The sequence below is a fragment of the Poeciliopsis prolifica genome, unplaced genomic scaffold (assembly GCF_027474105.1).
Source record: "Poeciliopsis prolifica strain line A6 unplaced genomic scaffold, Auburn_PproV2 SCAFFOLD051, whole genome shotgun sequence".
In the NCBI taxonomy this organism is placed as follows: Eukaryota; Metazoa; Chordata; class Actinopteri; order Cyprinodontiformes; family Poeciliidae; genus Poeciliopsis; species Poeciliopsis prolifica.
The window spans coordinates 942,080-962,455 of record NW_026562426.1 but is presented as its reverse complement, the minus strand read 5'-3'; the positions used below and the strand labels follow the sequence as shown (position 1 = coordinate 962,455).

Below are 20,376 nucleotides of genomic sequence, written 5' to 3'. Positions count from 1 at the left end.
TTGAAAAGTTAGAGCCAGACAGCAGGAATTGTACAGCTGGGAGTTGATCCCTTCAAAATGTGGTTGAATCATTCATTGCTTTCCCTCTCCTGGCGTCCAGGAAGAAAGATCACCACGTGGTGCAATTAATACGTATGCCAACAAGGTTATACGTATCTAGAAAGGGATTAATGTAATTTAGAGGTGTGACTGAAAACAGTACACCTGCAGTTTGAAAGTCATAGAAACAACCACAAGCTCACTGTTCACATAAACCTCTGCGCTACATCTCACAGCAGCACAATTTACAAGTAGGATGTGACTTAGATTTGTGTCTATTTAAAGGGGGAGCATTATGGACTTTTCAGGCACATATTGCCATTTTACAGCACAATCAATCAACTACTTCAGTTGTCACAAAAGTGCCACATATGTCAAATCTGACTTGAAAGAAATATGACTTTGCAATTTAATGGCATCAAATTGGGTCTCTGTCTCTTTAAAAACTCCCACTCTTTCTGAAACTCCGCCTTCAGGAAGTCTTCACAACATGGCTCCTCTATTAATTCTTTAACAAAAATGCTTAGCAGCATTTCACTGAGAAGTAGCTCGTATAATGAGCTCAGCCAATGCGCAGTTCCACAAGGTGTTTGCTAACTGCTGCTGGCTAGTCTGAAGGAGCTCAATGGGGGCTTCAGGGGGCAATGGGTTCTCTGTGAGGCATAAGCTTGGAAACTGCAGCTCTGAGAAGATATTATAGGAGAAGATATAGACTTAGAGATAGAATATGAGAGGCGATTTTAAGGTTGTCATCGGACGATATTGGATTACGTCATGACAATCGCAGCCAGATAGTTGCAATGCGCTTGATGTGTTTTCGCTAACGCTGCTAATGGACCAGTTATGTCTATGTAGAAATATTTTAAGACAGCATATGCTCTACTGGTTGTGTGAAAACTGTGCCTAAATTATGAGCTTATTGAAAGGAAAATATGCTTTTAAAGACTTTACTGGTCAACCACTGAAAATACCAAAGGAGGTAAGAGACTTGATAAGAACTCTAAAGCAGTTGTAGCAAGGTTTGCATCACTGTGAAAGTTGATTCATAAAATTCAAAGAGATGAGCAAACATCAAATCAGATACCCCTTTTTGATGAATGTTTCCGCATTAGCGGATTTGTTTACAGATCCGCTAATGCAAGATGAATGAGCCACTGTTTGTCTGATTTAATGCGCAAGAAATTTCCAAAAGACTACGTCTCATGACCGTCAGTCTTTTAAAGATGCATTTATTCGTGGTAAGTGAAAGAGTTGTGACTCTGCTCTGGGTTGGTGACTCGTGATAAAGATGATCATCTAATCTCTGACCATGAATAAACCTTTTGTTGTAACCCATTTGACCCCGAGGCGACAATGAAATCCCCCCTTTTTGCCAGAAGCACACAGGCACTACACGCTCTGGTTTTGGGAAACGTTCCAAATATTTAGACTTTAGATAATGCCAAAAAGCTATACAACAACAATAAAGTTACGTAAATGCAATTTATATTTTCAGAAACGATTGTTTGGGACTTTATAAAGTATGAACCGTAGAGTTTTTTTTAAGTGGTTTCATGATTGAGTCGTGGTGGGTCTTATGATCTTACTCAATCGTCAAGGATTAACTCCTTAAATACCATATTCTAAATAATTTAAGGATCACTCAACTAAACAAAAAAAATGGACCATCACTGATAACATTAAACAAAGTCAGATTTCTGCAGCAAATAGTGGCATCTATGGGTCACCAGCCCACCAGTAACAAACATTACATATCGCATAGAATCTGAATCCTGCTTCTATGCATCACATGTTTAAGATAGGAGGGTCTTAGCGCTGTCAATCAAGCTTACGCACATCCCTGCAACCCTTCTTGTTCCCTGCTATGCAACAGCTTCTTCCTGATAGCAGAACCTGCTAAGAATGCTAACATTAGTTAGCACGGACACCGATGAAAGCCATGCTAACTTTTAGAAACGATTCTTCTAAAAGGGTTAAGTTATTTCTCTTCCGCTAGCACATTTAGCAATGTGTACACAAGCATGATTTACAGTGCCAAAACCCGCCCACTGGCTCTGGTTGGTTGTTTTAGACCGGGAGCAGTGCATTTTTCCAGATGGAAATAGTAGCTGTAGGAGCAGGTGGAGCAACTTCATTTTTTTCACAGATTATCTGACGTATAGTATCACAACATGGTGACATCTCACTTCCTGTTCTGACCAAAACTACAGTACTTACTGTACCTGAGAAACTCAACATTTTCCATTGATACCAATTGTCCATCCAGCGTAACGAAACTCACCTGTTGGTCCAGATTTAATAAAAACAACCACCAGAAATCAGCAAGCCTCTTTTTGTATGGGAACAAATAAAATATAAGCACACCCTTTCCTTTACCTTCCACTACAAAAACTAAACCATAGCCTTGTCATTAGCTGGTTTCACTGGTACAATAGGCAGACTGTTTCATTGCATGCAAATGCGCACAGTCATTTGCAAACAAGACAAAAGAGCTCTTTGGACTGACAGAGATGCAAACTCACCTTCCCGCACATCCTTCTTCCCCTGCTTATCCCATAACACTGAGCATCGGTAAATAGCAAGATATCTAAAGTTATCCAATTGTTTCTCAAAAGTTGAGAGAAACGGCTTGATAAAAATAAAAATGAGCACAAGTGTGAAGCAACAGCCTGTGTTTCTGATGGCGTGTCACATGTCAGAGGTTTAAATAGCTCTCAGTGGGAGATGGATGAGGAAGACGGTGATCTTTAGAAGCCATATGTTGTTTATCGTTTTTGTGGAGATGAAACTCAGACAAGAAAAAAAGGTTCCAAACTCTGCTTTGCTGGAGATCTTGAAAACTCTAGCCGTTTCTCCAATCTGTGAAACACATTACGTTTCTGGGAAAATTAGTCCAGTCGTCGTTTCTTTGAATGATTATTAGAAGAACCAAAACCCGGACGGCTGAGACTTCACACAAATGAGTTCAAAGAGTTGAAACAAGTGACTGGGGAGAGGGAAGTCTGGGCCTCCCTTCTTAAGCTGCTACTCCCGCGACCCGACCCCAGATAAGTGGAAGAAAATAGATGGGTGGATGGATGGATAATAATAACACAAAGATAATAAATTAAAGAATTGATTAATTAATTCACTGGGCTGTTGGAGTGTTTGACACCTCTAGTGCATCCGACACTCCACATAGACTTTGAATATAAACCAGAATCGCCTGACTCTCAAAACCTGTTTGATGTGAATGCACCATTAGAATGTTCAGCTTCAATGGTAACAATGACATCAGTAGTGATGACATCACTCTTTAATGTATCAAATTAATTTCTCTTTTAAGTGTAGCACACTTAAAAGAAACACCTGTTTCAGACTTATAAGTTATAAGTTATGAATCTTCTCCAGGAATGTTGTTAAAATCATTTCAAGTCACAGAATCAGCCCAGTCCTGGTTCACATTCTCAGGTTAGAGAGACTCGCCTGGTATTAAGCAAATTCTTCGGTACTGAAATTTATGAATTTAATCAAAGTATGTCATGAATATGTGTGCATTTACTCCATCTTAAGTCCAGACCACACTAGATTTTTTGTTGCTTTTGCCACCATTAGATGATATGCAGATAAGGTATAACAAACAGCACTACTCAGAGATGCAATGAGTTTCTTGTAGTTGTTCCACCATGTTTGTAATTCTGACATTTTGCCATCACTGTAGTTCTAAAGAGCAGCTCAGAGGGAGACAAAATTCTGTCTATTTTGAGTGAAACTGACTCTGTTTTGTGTCAGTTAGTCTTTTGTTTTGACTTGAATTTGGCTTGTGTTTTGTTAATTATGTCGCCACAGTTACTCAAAATCCCAACAAAAGTAATAGCTCCCCTCACGGGATCGAGCCGCACGTTTTAATATATATTGTGAGGGGCCACACAGCGGTACTGGCCGCATTATCGGTAGTAGGAAGCAGCAGTTATTTTGCAGTGAAGAACAATAGGTGCCTGCCATACATTTCTATGGCAGGCCCCAATTATTAGGAATAAAGTTGAGTAAAGTTGAAATGTTAAGAAAAAAGTCAAAATTTAGTTTCATGACTGAAGTAAAAAAAATTGAGAATAAATCTGAAATAAAATATTAAACAATTTACCAATGCTTTCCAGATATTTATTTTAAAATATTATTCTAAAGTATATAGTTTTCTTGCTCGTATACACAAGGCTGTAGTGAGTCTTTGAGACATTTCAACTTTAATGCAGAGATACTTTTTTGTCTTTTCCCCTCATCATTTACCACATTATTTTCGCCTTAATCCTCAAAACAGCATTGAGACAAACAAAGAAAATACTTTCTCCTCACTTTTTTCTCAAAGTGACCTGAATATAAGATACTAATTAACTGAGAGAAATATATAATTGAAAGGCTGCACTGGCAACACTAATATAATTAATTTAATCAAGGCTAACAAAGAAAAGAAGTCCACTCTCTGTTTCCAACAGAAAAAGTAATCCACCCTTTTCTCCCCAAGAGCTGTAATGTGAACAAGGATTAATTAGGTAATAAAATTCACTTGGATTAATAGTTACATTACCATGGCAACCCACCCATGGTAACAGAGTTGATCAAAAGCTCAGATCCAGTGTAAAAATGATCAAATGTTGCAATTTCATAGATCAGATATCACTTTGCCAAACCGTGTCTGCTTTTCACATTGTAAAACCATTGGAGTTCATTTGTATCTCCTTTCCGAGGGCGTGGAAGTGTGCTTGTGTACTTCTGGGGCAGGAAGAAAACAGCTAACTTTAATAAAAAAAAAAAAAGAAAAGAAGTCTGTTTTGTTTTTGTGTGCGTTTTTGTGTGCATGCAGCATCGCACTGTGTGTGTCTTCCTGATTTCCCAAGAGCAGACTAAAATAGGCGAGTTCTTGTTTTTTCCATCACAAGACTGGTGTGTTTATTGGTGGGGAGATGAAAAGGACTACAGAGAGGAAGCCCCTCCAAGCAAAAACAAGTCGGAGGATTCAGCCCCTGAGAAGGAAAGGAAGAACGGAAAGAGGGGAGGAAGGAAGAGAAACAGTAGCAGGCAAGGAGGAGAAAGATGGAGGAAATTGGTTGAGAAATAGATGGAAGATGTTACGGAGGGGAGGGAAAGATCAGCCACTCCGGCGACAGATGAGGATTGTTGTGTCAGGGTGAGTGAATGTGCTTATTCAGAAGCATGAATCAGGGGAAAAAGAAACAATGAAAACAAGGAATCACTGAACTGAATGTTTGGAAGCTTTGATTCTGTTAAAACCAATGTATTAGCTTGTGAAGTTTTCTTAGGTTTTACTGCCACTCAGGTTAAACTGAGAATATTTCTAGCTGGCCATGTCAATTAATAGCTCCAAAAATGTACCTTGCTTTATAGACATTTTGATTTCCACATAGTAAAAACCCAACATTATTGTTTTCTGTATGTGAAAGTAGAAGTGAAGCAGAGAAATGTGAAGTGCTAGCATGTAGCTGAGCACACATTCCATAGGATGATGTCACGACCGATGCGTAAGGCATGATGCGGGAATGTGTAATAATTGTTCTTGGTAGAAGAATTTAATGGGATTGTAAAGTGCTAGCTAACAAGGTAATTTTTCAGCAGCTCAGAGACTGGAAGGAAAAATGGATGAATGTTGCCAACGTGCCCTGTTGGAATTCAAACTAGCTACCTTACCAGCTACCTAACAAACTGGCTAACTGGGTAAATGACTAACTTTTTAGCTTGCTGTAGCAGCTAGCATTAGCCCTAATGTCAAGACTGGGCAAAACAATGTACGAGAAGCCATTTTGACTAATTAGAAAATCTGATATCACCACATATTGCTTATTTACACAAGGTATTTCTGTGATATATTGATGGCATTAAATAAACTTTCAAAAGTCTAACATTTATAAAAACCAACCTTTTCTGAGTACACTAGTATATAGGCAGCGCCGGTCGCAGAAACCGAATAGGGAATTTTCAAGCATTTTAAGTGAGAGAACCCACTCATATTAAAACAATAATATTCCCTTGGAAACAGGCTTTTATGGCCTGGTAACAGTTAAACATGCCTTTGGCTAAATGCGCAACTCTTTGTGTCAGATAATTTACAGCTCCTTTGTCTCCTACCTGGTGCCTTTGAATGACCTCGGCAGCGGAAAAGAAGAGCGATGCTTTAATCACTGTCATTAGAGCTGACCGGGGCAGCCGACATCATTTTGAACCCAGACACAGACGGCTCAGAGTGATAAATGACAAATGGTTCATATCTGCTCGCTGATGACAATCTCAGCCACCTCGACGACCATTTAATGTCATGTGCTACTCCGCTGAATAGTAACATTACAAACACCATGTCCATTAGCATAGAGAATACAAAAATTATTATCATCACGGTAGCTTTAAAGAGATCACAACTCGGAGTTGGTTAAGCAATTTTTAGAGGCATATTATTTATGAGAGAAAGCAAGCATGACAAGCCACATTATTATGCATGTCAAACCTACTGTTCTCTCTTTATTTTGTAAATAAAGTATATATTACAAACATTTGATATGTCTGTACTATTTTTGTTGAAATTGTACCTATTTTGGTAGGTAGTATCAAACAATTAAAGGCGACCGCATTTAATCCCTCAAACAACACAGACATCAGTCAACAGCGCTTTGTTTACAAAAGTAAAAATGGATGTCATGTCGCTGTCTATGGATTAGTTTGAAAGTTGTTGAGCAACGGGAGCCAACAGTATTGTCACAAGATCATAAAAAGACAAAGGAAGCTCAGGAAGACAAAGGCATAACTTGTAGCAATGACCTTTTGTTGGGAATTGGCTTCTTCTGATGCAGAATTACGAGGGAAGTCTCAGATCAATGAGATAAAAGTTGGAGAAAATTCGATTTGTGCCACTTCCACTAATGAAGGTGGCACAAAGCAGATATTTTGGGGGTGAAAACATTGGAATTGGGTAATTGAGTACTTGCGATTGCCATGAAAACATCAGGTATGGGTTGGAAATGGGCAAAATAAATATGATTTGGGTAACATTTGCCTGTTTTGTGAACATAAGTACCTTGAGTGTCAACTAGCTTACCTAGACCTGAGTTGTGTTTAAATTTAAAAACTAAGCAGATTCAAGTCCTGGAAGATCAAGAAAGTTATTTAGGATCCTGAATCAAATCCCATCCAGTGGAGAAATAATATTTTTTGGTAGAATTGAAGTGTTAAAGTTGCTCCACAAAACAAAGACATGAGTGGAGGCGATGACATCACAGGGCCATAAAACCACGTTGCTCAGCCTCCCAGCAGAAGTCCGATAAAGATGTTATCGAGGCATGCTGTCCTTGATAACATCTTTATTCTTAGGAGCGCTCAGCTCCACAGCCGCATAGATAAAAGGAGGGGGTGAAGTGGGAAGGAGCGTTATGTTTACATATCTTCAAGGAGATTGGAAATATGCGGCCGTCCAAGGCAACACAGGGGAAAGCCAATTCAGATATAGAATGTCTTAGGTCAGGTAGATTATAAATTTTAATTTTCCCTAAAGTCTCTCCGATACGTCTCAGTTCATCCTAATCATCCAAATTAGTTTGGTCGTTCCACTGAGCCGAAACTAGCAACTTCTCCAAGATCGATTCCATTCCGTCAAGAGTCCTCAAGATGCATAGCCAGCTGTGAGTCTCAGCAAGACTCACACCCAACTTGCGTCTCTGTTCACACCAACAGTCTGAGTGTTCACTAATATGGTCAAGTCCATCACAAATTTGTCGATGGGCGAGAAAACGCAAGCCCCAAACAGCAGAAATCCTGTTACCAAGAATAAATCCAAGGTGTATCCCACGGGGTGTGTCCCCGCAGGACAAGAGGGCTTTCCGGTGCCCAGACTTCTCGTCGAGGAAATTTGATCAATGCGTCGAGAGACCAGTTGACCAGGTCCATATTTAGTGGATTTGCAGGTTGTGCAAAGAAAGGCTCCAAAAATATAGAAAAAGACAGGACAAAAACAGCAGGGCAGGGATGGAGCAGAGGAAAAAAGCTGAGAGCAAGAGAGAAAGGGAACAAGAGATATGATTATCCATGTATTGAGTTGGTTATTTGAAAATTCTCTGAAATCCTCGGCTGATTGGAACTTGTCTTTACTTAAAAAAACATTCTGTCATTTTGACCTCACGTTGAAATTTTATGCCTCTTTTATGTCACGTAGTTCTCTCTCTAAGCACAAAGTTTTTTTCTAATAAGTGTACTTTTTACATTTTGAACTAATGAGTCAGGCTCCACTTTCCCTCTGGCTGATGTGATTTATTCATGCCTTTGTTTGCTCCCCAGATGAAACACTTTGACCGTTTCCTGACGCCTGAATTTGACCGTTTCCTGACGCCTGAATGCGTCCCTCTGCAGAGGGTCGTGACTGCTCCACACGGTCTGCTTATTGCATTTCGCCGAGCGGTGTGATGAGTAATGACTGCATAAACCAATGGGTTCTTATAATGGTCATACAGACAGAAGATGTTATGTCACAAGGTGTGTGAGGAACGTAATAATCTGAAATGGATAAATGCTCTGGGGTTTTTCTTTCATTACACAAAATTAGTTGCTGCGTCTTAAGGGAAAAGAGGCCTCGAAAGTTTGTTACTGAGACTAACGACTGCTTGGCCTTGGAGTCTGGGACTTGGGTTTTACTCTCAAAATTTATCTCACACAGTCAAATTGAGGCTGACGTTCTTTCTTGTTCATTAAGTCAAGGAAAATCCAGAAATATAAAACAACTTAAAAAAGGGCAAGGAGAAGAAATCCTTCAAAACTTAGTGTAGTGCAATTTACAGTGATGTACGAAATATGAACACAGGGGGGAAATATGCTAAGTTCATCATTTCACAACAAAATGAAAAGCTATTTATTGAATGCATCCAGAAATTCATTGTGGACAGACGGCCATCTCTTTACTTTGACATGGAGTTAGGAAAAACGACTTGTGTTGTTGCTTACTTGTTTTGGGACATTTAGGGATTTTTGGCAAAAATGGGTAATCAAAGCTCAGTACTACAAGCAGTGAAGCTTGATTTTCTTACTATAACGTATGTTTTAGAAGTTAATTAACGATGCTTGGGTCCACTAACTGACTATGCACGCCTACCCAACAATGACCAACCATCTTTGATTGTAGTCTTTCAGTCCAGTTTCTGTGCTCTCCACATTATTTAAATTGGCCCTTTGTCAGAGTGTAAATGTGTAGATGAACCATAATGCTGGTGCTGTTGGATCTCAGTGAAGCATTGGACACTGTTGACCATGATATGTTGTTGACGGGACTGGGTTGAACTCTCTAGGACCACATTTAAATTGTTCAAATCTTACCGAGCTTCTTTGTGTCAACAGGTAACTTTTTGTTGAGGCTCCACTTAATTAACTCTTAATATCTACATGCTCTTCCTTGCTCAGACTACAACAAGTACAACATTAGCCACCTAAAATGCAGATGATACACAGCTGAACATAAAATACCATGAAACTGCTGTTTAATTTTGTTTTTGAACAGAAAATATAACAACTCAGAGTTTTTTTCAAAGCCCCAAAATAGAAATATTAATATGTCCCACAAGTTAAAACTGAGAAGGTTTTGTGGTTGAATCAGAACTTTCTACCTAAAATCAGATGTACTGTAAACGTTCTGCTGGAGTTTGGAGTTAAAGGACTCTGACCTCTGCCTGGAGCGTTTGGTTGCAGCGCCTCTGTCTGGTGAGAGTCCAGTACAGGTCTTGCAGGTTTTTAAAAAGATGCATAGCCAGCAACAACAAACTGGATCATATTCAAAATGGTTTGAATATGGTGCAAACATTGGACTCTCTGTGTCCTGTTGATATTAGAGTGCAGTAGGAAAACAGGCAACAGGTTTCTCTGAGCAACCATCCAATTTCTTTAGCAGCAATGATTCTTATTCTGTGGAGAGATCAGATGTTGGAGTTCAGAGATTTGGTGACTCAATCAGCTGTTTGGAACAGAAAGCTGTTGTAAATATGGTTCAACTTTTTTACTTTAACAGCCCTCCTCCTCATGGAACCAAAGTCTCATATTCCTCCCTCCTCTTCCTGGTCTTAAACTTGCCTTGCAGGTGGGTGGAACCAACATCTGCTGAAGTTGAAAGCTGATTGGCTGCTGCCTCTCTGCTCTGACATGTGATTCAGAGCTCAGAGCTCAAACTGGTTTCTGCTAACACAGTCACTGTGACGGAGAGCAGAAATGGAGCAGAGTCATCTGGACAGAGAAACTTTCTCCTGTTCCATCTGCCTGGATCTACTGAAGGATCCGGTGACTATTCCCTGTGGACACAGCTACTGTATGAACTGCATTAAAAGCTTCTGGGATGAAGGTGAGGGGAAGAAAAGCTACAGCTGTCCTCAGTGCAGGGAGACATTCATGACAAGGCCTGTGCTGAAGAGGAGCACCATGCTAGCAGCTTTAGTGGAGCAGCTGAAGAAGACTGGACTGCAAGCTGCAGCTGCTGATCACCACTATGCTGGACCTGAAGATGTGGCCTGTGACGTCTGCAGTGGAAGAAAACTGAAAGCCATCAAGTCCTGTTTAGTCTATCTGGCCTCTTAATGTGCGAAACACCTTCAGCCTCATAATGATTCAGCCCCTTTAAGGAAACACAAGCTGATGGAGCCGTCCAAGAACCTCCAGGAGAACATCTGCTCCAAGCATGACGAGGTGATGAAGATTTTCTGTCGCACTGATCAGAATTGTATCTGTAGTCTGTGTTTGATAGATGAACATAAAGGTCATGACATAGTGTCAGCTGCAGCAGAAAGGACTGAGAGGCAGAGAGAGCTGGAGGAGAGACGAGGGAAAATCCAGCAGATGATCCAGAAGCAGGAGAAAGATGTGAAGCTGCTTCAACAGGAGGTGGAGGCCATCAATTGCTCCGCTGAGAAAACAATGGAGGACAGTGAGAAGATCTTCACCGAGCTGATCCGTTTCCTCCAGAAAAGAAGCTCTGATGTGAAGCAGCAGATCAGATCCCAGCAGAAAACTGAAGTGAGTCGAGTCAAAGATGTTCAGGAGAAGCTGCAGCAGGAGATCACTGAGCTGAAGAGGAAAGACGCTGAGCTGGAGCAGCTCTCACACACGGAGGATCTCAGCCAGTTTCTCCTCAACTACTCCTCACTGCCGGCATCTAGTGAGTCGACGCACTCATCCAGCATCAACATTCGTCCTCTGAGACAGTTTGAGGACGTGGCGGCAGCTGTGTCAGAGCTCAGAGACAAACTACAGGACGTCCTGAGAGACTCGTGGACAAACATCTCACTGATGGTCACTAGATATGCAGAGAGAAGAACGACAGGTGGGAATTCGAACCCAGCAGCACAAACACCGCCAGAACCAAAGAGAAGAGCTGGTTTATTAAGATATTCATGTGAAATCTCCTTAGATCCAAACACAGCAAACGGACATCTGGTACTATCAGAGGGGAGCAGGAAGGCGACAAGGACAAATAAAAATCAGTCTTATTTTAGTCATCCAGACAGATTCACTGATAGGTGTCAGGTTCTGAGCAGAGAGAGTCTGACTGGACATTGTTACTTGGAGGTGAAGTGGAGCGGATTATGGGTTTGTGTAGCAGTCGTATACAAGAACATCAGCAGAGCAGGATGGGGGAATGAATGCGGATTTGGAAATAATGACACATCTTGGGCTTTATTATGTCACCAAAACAATTTAAGATTTGGTCACAACAACATCTGGACCTCCATCACTGGTCCAGTTTCCTCCAGGCTAGGAGTGTACCTGGATTACACAGCAGGTCTTCTGTCCTTCTACAGCATCTCTGGAACCATGACTGTCCTCCACAGAGTCCAGACCACATTCACTCAGCCACTGCTGGCTGGACTCAGGCTTGAATGTTCTGCAGAGTTCTGTAAACCAAAATAGAGTTCCTCATTTCTCGGTGATTGTTGATCAGGGGTTCATTGTTGTGATATCTTGTTCTTTTCTTCTTAATGTTTTTGGCTTAAATGTAGTACTTTGGCTCTGTTCCACGTCACTGTTGTTGTTTTCTTTCATTTTTATATGACTCAGAAATATTTCTCCATGTGGTAATCAAAACTTATGTGGGCTACAATAGTTTTGCTTTCATATTTGTTTTGATATATTTGAATGCTCTGCTTGTTCTCAGGCGACTCCAAAGCCGAGACCGAAACTAACAACTTAGAACGGATGTTTTTTGTCTCAATTCTTTAGATTTTGATCAAAGAAATAAATATCTACTATTCTGTGTCTTTGGCTTTCTTAAATAACATGCATTGATTACAGAAAAACAGGAAAGTTTCCTCTTCATTATTCCAATAAATTGTGCTTTCCTAACAGAGTTTTTCTTCAGGGTGTTTCGTTTAGAGACAATCAGAAGTTCATCAAGAACACTCTGCTTCCAGCTCTGCTGCAGAGAGATTACAGAAAGAAACATTTATCACAGGAACTGATTAGTTCACCTGCCAGCACAAACAAATACAAATTCAATCAGGGATTTTTAATCCGTAGGTATGTTGTCATGTTTTTTAGTTCATGATTTGTGTTGAAAATATTAAAAGTCAGAATAATTAACTGATCAATGTGAAGTTTGAGGCTTTCTTCAAGGTGTGATATGGAAAGAATTACATATTTACTGAGTTTATTTTATGTAACTGAGGAAACAAAAGTTAGATGTTCAGCTCTATTCTATTCTGCAGGCGGTAAAACTTTGATAACCCTCATGCTTCTTCCTCAACAGATCAAGTCAACTTTATTACAGGCAGTGGACAAATACACAGATAAATTAGTTAACGACCAAACTAAGGTGGCTTTGATGTAGTGGTCCTAATTATGAAAAATGTTTCATCTTAGTCCAGTCTCCCTTAACTCATCCAGAGAACTCGTTCGCTTGCTTTTTGAACCACTTTACAAAATCACCTTTAGACCTTTTGATTCCTCGGATTCATGGACGTACTGGTCCGATCAGGGTCACTACGGCGACCCGAAGTTCAGTTCAGGGCACACTCATCAAACCTTCAGACTTTACATCAGCTGTGCGGCATCTTCGAAAAACGCATGTTCCTGAGTTTTGTGCTTCTCACAGTAGTTTAAAAATGATCCTCACTCACTCGGTAAAGCATAAAGATACCATATTGGAAACTGCAGCCTTGAGGCAGAACTTAGTGGAAATAGGCAACGTTTTGGGAGAGCAGGTGTTTAGGTATCCCAGAATGGATGCCATGGGAGATTTAAGGATTCCTCAAACGTCCATGAAAGATTGAAAGCAGAACTCCAGGTGTGGTTTTGATCATCATGAAATGCATAATACAACATCAGTAAATTTTTATAACTAAAGGTTCTGCAGTCTACTAAACCACAGGGGCTACATGATATTTTACCTTTTATGTCTATTAACCCTCCTCTTGTCTTCGGGTCATTTTGACCCGAAGACAAGAGGAGGTTGTTCTTATTTTTTTCGTCAAGTTCACATTTGAATTGCTGCAGCAGAAAATTCCATCTGGGTTGTGAACACTGTAGGTCTGATTCAGGACTGTTAGATTTCAAGTTTCTGTATGCAGTTGCAATTAAAAAAATGTTTTATAAGGGCTTGTCCTCGGGTCATGTCAACCCGAGGGCAACAGGAGGGGGGGGAAATTTGAAAAGATATCAGTTTTACGGAGATCAGTGATGCCATTCCATACTGTTTCCTTAGTCTTCCGGTCAGTCTGACCTGAGGCCTGGGTTTGGTTATTTTTATTTCTTTTGTAAAGTTCACATTTGGATTGCTTGAGCCTAAACTTCCCCCTGAGTTGTGCACACCATAGTTCTGATGCAGGACTGTTAGATTAAAGTTTCTGTATGCAGCTGCAATTGAAAAACATATTTTTTAAGGGCTTGTCCTCGGTCGACATAAGCCGAGGACAACAGGAGGGTTAATATAAAACTGCAAAATTATTCCACAATGTATTCTTCCTCAATTGAGAACATACAGTAATTATCCTTATTATGACTCTTATTTTTTTTGTATGTGTACGTGTGTGTGTGTGTGTGTGTGTGTGTGTGTGTGTGTGTGTGTGTGTGTGTGTGTGTGTGCGCGCGTGTGTGTGTGTTTGTGTTTTTACACACCCTGCTTCCAAAAGCCATCAGGCCATGACTTAAAGTTCAGCATTTTTCTTTCTGGTTCAAGTCAACTCGCACCTTTTTCAGTCACACACTTACTACGGCATGTACACACGTCCTACACTCACCAACTGTTCGGTCTGAAGCGTGATCCCTCGGTCTGTCAGGGTTTCGGTTACTTAGCAACATCTCATATTCCTGTCGCCGACCAGCTGTCAAAGAGTCTCTTCATGTTGACATTTCTTTGCGGAGGGTAAATTCTGTCAGACTTGCTGAATCGAGCAGAACGTCTACAACTGAAAATGAACCACTTTCTTCTGTTTAGAGACATCTGCCATCAAACGTCCTTAAAATGAGCGGAGTCGTGAGTGGCTCTAATTACGTGCGTTCCTTCTCCAGATCCCCGCGAATTCAAATAGTGTGAGCCAGTGTGGGTGAAGTGACACTAGGGATTCTTTTCACCGCTGCTTTCTGTGAAAAATAATGTGCTTTTTTAGAAAACGTCGGCAGCCTGAAGTGGTTGGATGTCTTGGCAACGCACAGCTGCAGCTCCTCACGAGGCGATTGTTTTCAAGATTTGATATGTGAAGGGAAACAAGAATATAAAAATAATAAATAACCACTAAAGTTTCAGCATCAGTCAATATATGATTTTTTTTTTTTACTTTGACAAGACTGCAAAAAGTATGCAGGAAGTTTATTCTGCATAAACATTGTGTCGGAAATATTGGCACAGACTTGGTATTTATCACAATGGAGGAAGGTAGCCTTGGTCGAAAGTCCAAGTTCGAACGTTTTGGCTCCTGGCACTTTGCAGTGAATCTTCAGTAGAGCAAGGGGGCGTAACGCTAAAGACTGATAGATATGCAGAGACAAGAACGACAGGTGGGAATTCGAACCCAGCAGCACAAACACTGCTAACTGCAACCGGAACGTTTTCTTTTTCTCTTTTTTTTTTTTGCTAGGTCTTGCCTCCAGATCATCCTTTCTAAGACCTCAAGAGGCTGATCGACTATGCTATTCCCCTGCCTACATTCCCCAGAATGCCATGCAGTTCTGGATAGCAGTTCAGTGAAATGATAAACATTCTATCAGCTGTATTACCTACTGATATTGATCGCACATCTATTGTGATAGATATCGTTGTTTTATTGCCTGTAACGCGTACACTGACGTTTGATCTGATCAGAATGTCAAAAAGGAGCCAAATCTCTACAGCACAGGGCTGCATGGACTGGACTGAGTCACTTTTCTCCGTTTTTATGCCTTTGAAAGGTATTCAGAGATGCTTTTGAGTCATAATAAAGGGAACATTGATTTGTATTGATGATTTTGATGATGGCATTCATTACATTGTAATGTTTGTTACTGGTTTCTTTATTGGTGACTGTATGACTGTCTTTATTATTTTTGTGTGTTTGTGATGTAAAGAGCTTTGAGCTACCTTGATGCTACAATGTGATATACAAATAAACTTGATTGATTAATTGATTGATATGTAAGGGTCGTATGCCATGTCAGAAAATGTAAACTATTCTTTCCCTATTCCACGATTTTAAAGAAACAATGTGGCTTTTTACTCACTCAGAGCCACTGCAAAAAAAACTTAAAAATAAATAAATAAATTACTTTTCAGAAAATGTCATGGCTAAACTGACGAAAAAAAAATTCATATCACAGAAACTAATTTTTAGTTTGCTGTTGTGTTTTTCTTCCTTCTTTGGTGACTTGAACATGATTTCTAAATGGATGCACAGTAATTATCTCCTGCTCCAAATGTTTAGGTGTCTGTTTTTATGGATGCACACTTGAGCAGGAGAGCAATTGGCTGCCTTGTTTTTGAATTTCTCAAACTTTTGACATGTTCGTGTGTTTGCATGTGTCAGCTCTGGCAACAGTGTTAGCTTTGTGTGAATTGAGACACTTAGCAACATTTCTGACAGCATACGGAGCGTGGGCGCAGGACAGCGAGGGTGCGACAACCAGGGCCAGACCGGTCGCAGTGGGAGGTGTGTGTGTGTGTGTGTGTGTTGTGGTGGTGGTGGGGTTGGCGGGGGCTGATTTCAGCCCTGATCTGACTGATTATTCAGATCTGATGACAGTGTGAGTCAAGTAAACATTTTAGCAAACATGTTACATCTTCTTTTTGTAAATTGGAAGCAAACACAAATATGTCTGCAGCTGAAATGTATGTTTATCTTTCTGTCGTTTTTCCATTTTTTTCCTCCACAAACCAAAGTAAAGAAGTCTCAAAGGTACTCGCACTACATATGAAAATTTTTTTCATTTTCTTACATCGCATGCAGCCACACAATCCACACAATGCAGTGCATAATTTTGAAAAAGATATTTTGCACAACTAAAAGTGGGATGTGCATGCCCATTTACTCCAGTATTCTTAAATAAATGTGGTCAATTGATTATTAAAAGAAGACAGGCAGGCAGGAAAAAAGGTTTCAGATTTGAGCACCTCTCAATCTTTTAGCATTTCACTAGGTCAGCTCAGTCTGAAAGAAAAAGTAACGTAAAACCTTCGAGATCAGTCTTTAATTTCAAATCTGGTCTTTATAAAAAATTTTGTTGAAAGAGAACCAAATGAAATCCTGCATGCGTCAAGCCAAGTGCAAACACGTAGGAAAATGGAGCTCTGGTCCAATGAGATCAAAACGTTTACGGCCTTTGGGCAAAGCAGCGTGTGGAGAAAAACCAACTCAGGATATTAAATTGAACATCCTGGTGGACGACCCAGAAAATAAAGCTGGAGCTACGATGGAATGGCTTGGATCGGAGCATATCCATGTGTTAGGAAGGATTCATCAAAGTCTGGACCTGTTTCCCACTCAAAATCTGTGGCAGGACTTGAATATTTCTGTTTGCAGAAGCTCTCCATCCAATCTGAGAGATTCATTGAGAAATCAAAGAGCTTTTTCATGTCATGCATCAACGTCATGTTCTACCTCCTAATTATACACAACACTGCTTTGTGTTGATTCACTACAGAAAATCGATTATTATTCACGGTTATGAAATGACAAACTACCAAAACCTTCATAGATTACAAATGCTTTTCATGGGTTTCAACAAATGACAATATGTCAAGATTAGGGCCATTAAAATGATCACACTCACCTTTTTGAGTCGTTTGATTTTTTTTTCTACTTTGATATGATGGAATAAATTATGCTCAACGATTATTTTAAAAAGCGTCCATCTGACAACAAAACTCACAGCAATTTTGAAAGTTCCAAGCCAAAGAAATGGATGTATATCAAACCCTTTAGCTAAGTTACATTCTGTATTTTTTCCATACTAAATTCATTTTAAAACTTTAAAACAGTGTGTCTTAGAAAAAACAACCAAACATAAAAAATGTGCCACTGTGTCATTATTTAGCTGATGCCTGCGTCCATCTTTATTAATTGACTTTTTTTATTATTATAATTTTTTTTTTTTACAATTTGCAATTATCTAGTTCATTTCTATCAATCCATTTACGCTGGAGAGATTTCAAGGCTTTTTAGTTTTCTGAAGCAAACACCTGTGATAAGTGAAGTTTTTATTTCTATCTCGGAGAAGAAAAAAAAACTTAACCTAATTTTCAAATCACTAATAATCTAATAAGTTTGACCACTTTCTAACTGCATTGTGATTTTGTGCATGACATATGTTTCTGTGTGTTTCTCTAACGCCATTAATTAAATCATTAATGCTTGGATATTGGGTGAAAAACTGAGCTGTTTTCCTTTTTCAGTCTACTATTATTTCCCATTTGCCATCATTTCTAGCATTCCTTGCATTCTCTCTCCTTTCACTATAATTCTTACTCTCTCCGTTTGTTTTTTCCACGACACCTTCCACCTCCCCCCCAAGCTCTTTGTCCCTGTGAGAGAGACTTTAGATCTCGTTAGTGTCCAGACGCCGCGTGTCACTCTTTCGCACTATGAAATGAGAGAGGAGGTGTGGAGCTCATTTAAAACCCGGTTTGACCGAATCAAGTGCTGAAAACGGTTAAAAACAGGCATGTGAGCCTAATAACCCAGAAACTGAGGAATTTCCGGTTTTTGAACTTCAAAAACCGGAAACAATGCAATCCATTATTGTATTGCAATGTACAACAATGTGTATTGCAATATTGTACACTATTGCAATGACATTGCAATAATAGTTTGAATACTGCATTATATATACATATATATGTTTTTTATGACAAATGTCAAAGAACAAAACTTTCACAGACAACTAAAGCGGCTGTTTAAGTCAGTGTGTGCTTATCCCAGCTTCTTTTTTTTTTTTTTTTACCTTACAACTCAAGACCCAGTTGCTGTGGCAACAGCAGACACAGTTTAATGACCTGCATATAAAACCACACTGATGTTTTTAAGACTCACCTTTGCTTCTGAGTTTCAAAAGGCGCCGAGAGGAGAAGAAGAAGGAGCTGTGATTGGGCGAATGAGCTTCTGCCAGATGGGGGAGCTGTTTACCATGGAGGGGTAACTGCATTTTGACACTTCCTGCCTGTTGCAGAGAGAAAGAGAGAGAGAGGAACAAAAGCAGCTGTGAGTGACAGCGGAGGTCTAATGAAGCCATTCTCACTGATGATACACTGAGGATGGAAGCTGACTGCTAAAGAATTGGGAGCGAACTGCTTGTCAAAATCTGCTAGAACGTTCCCTGATGAGGCTTTGACGAATCCCAAAGCCCGTCTTCTGCTGTCTTCCGTCCTCAATTTTCAAAAATGTTTAATACAGCGTTGGTAGGAGCGCTCCCAGGCTTTCAGTCAGCAGAATAGCTCTGCATCTCATAAATAAGAGTAGGAAACAGTAATTTGGTGGATTTGTTGTTGAAGTCACCGTCTCTGAGTGATAGAAATACATTTACAAATCCAGAGCCAATTTTCCAAGATATTCTTTCACCGATAGCTTGAATTAATGGAGAAAATGTATAATTTCACAACATGCTATTTGATTAAAATATGTTAAAACTAGATGTGCTGGGTTGAAAATCTAGAAATAAATGAACAAAATAATAATAAAAATAATAAATTTAAAGATCAGTGCTTCATAATATCAGCACTGCAAACAGAATGACCAGGCTTGATTTTTTACTCCATCCAGTACTTTGGTCAGAAACAGGTTACAAACATCTCAGCAAAAAACAAAGCATAGTTGTACTGCCACAACTTGCCTTTGAAAGAAAAAGGGAACATTACTGAGTGTATCCACATATATTTACATATTGTTCTTTGTATCCCTTTTAACTTTCTAGAGTTTGTGTGTTCATACTTGAAATTTTTATGCCGTAAAAGAAACTCTTTGTGCACACAAACTTGGCCAGAAAAGCTAATTTTTTATTATGGATGAGGTCACAATGTCAGAGCAGCTAAAACTTACAGTCATAAGAGACGACTCACAGTTTGTTATTGAAGCACTTTGAGTCTTAATAAAGCTCTATACAAGTATAGGTAATTTCTATACTTTACGTCTATGTGTTGTTCTGTTCAACCCTCTCCACACCCTTAAAGCTGATTATAAGCTAGCTGATTCGCATGCTAACAGTAGACATTAGACATTTAACCCGCCCACTGTCTTAAGAGTTGGGGTCAATTGGACCCCACAACGTTTTTGCCCTGTGCGCGGTCCGCTGGGGTCGCATTGATCACGCATGCGCTTCCCGGCTGTCCGACTGTGACATCTGCCGCACTCTGTCTGAGCATCGCGCTAAGACCGCAGGAGGGTTGAATCCACTTTTGGGTCAGAAAACCTAACACTAGTGTGATTCAACAACAGGATAGATCCATATTCAACCCAATGCTGTGTTGGCTGTTTTAAGAGTCAGATTTCAAAGAACTAATGAAATCAAAGAGTTGTGTTTGTTCAAAATGATTCCCCTCTCATCAGAACGGTTCATAAACCTCCCGCAGTGACTCAAAGGTTTCAGAAGTTGTCTCGTACAAAGCCAGCACACTGTGGCGACGACCCGCCTGTGAAGCAGTGCCCAGCTCCCTTGTACCCCTTGCTGGCATTCAGATAAAAAATAAATAAAACAACAACAACAACAAAGAAACATGGATTCAGATCAGCTCATAACGCGGGTGAAATCAGCCCTCTGACAGGGGGAGAAAACAGATCGGATTACATACTGTTATTAATAGCCACCCTCTCCCCTTCTCTCATTATAAACTCACAGCTGACAGTGTCCCCCTCTGTCTGTGACATGCTCTGTGCG

The 20,376-nt window shown here is 40.0% G+C and overlaps 1 pseudogene; it reads left to right on the top strand.

The window, feature by feature from the left end:
* The first annotated feature begins 10,251 nt into the window (after positions 1-10,251).
* LOC129378188 (tripartite motif-containing protein 16-like) lies at positions 10,252-12,299 on the top strand (annotated as a pseudogene).
* Positions 12,300-20,376: the final 8,077 nt, after the last annotated feature.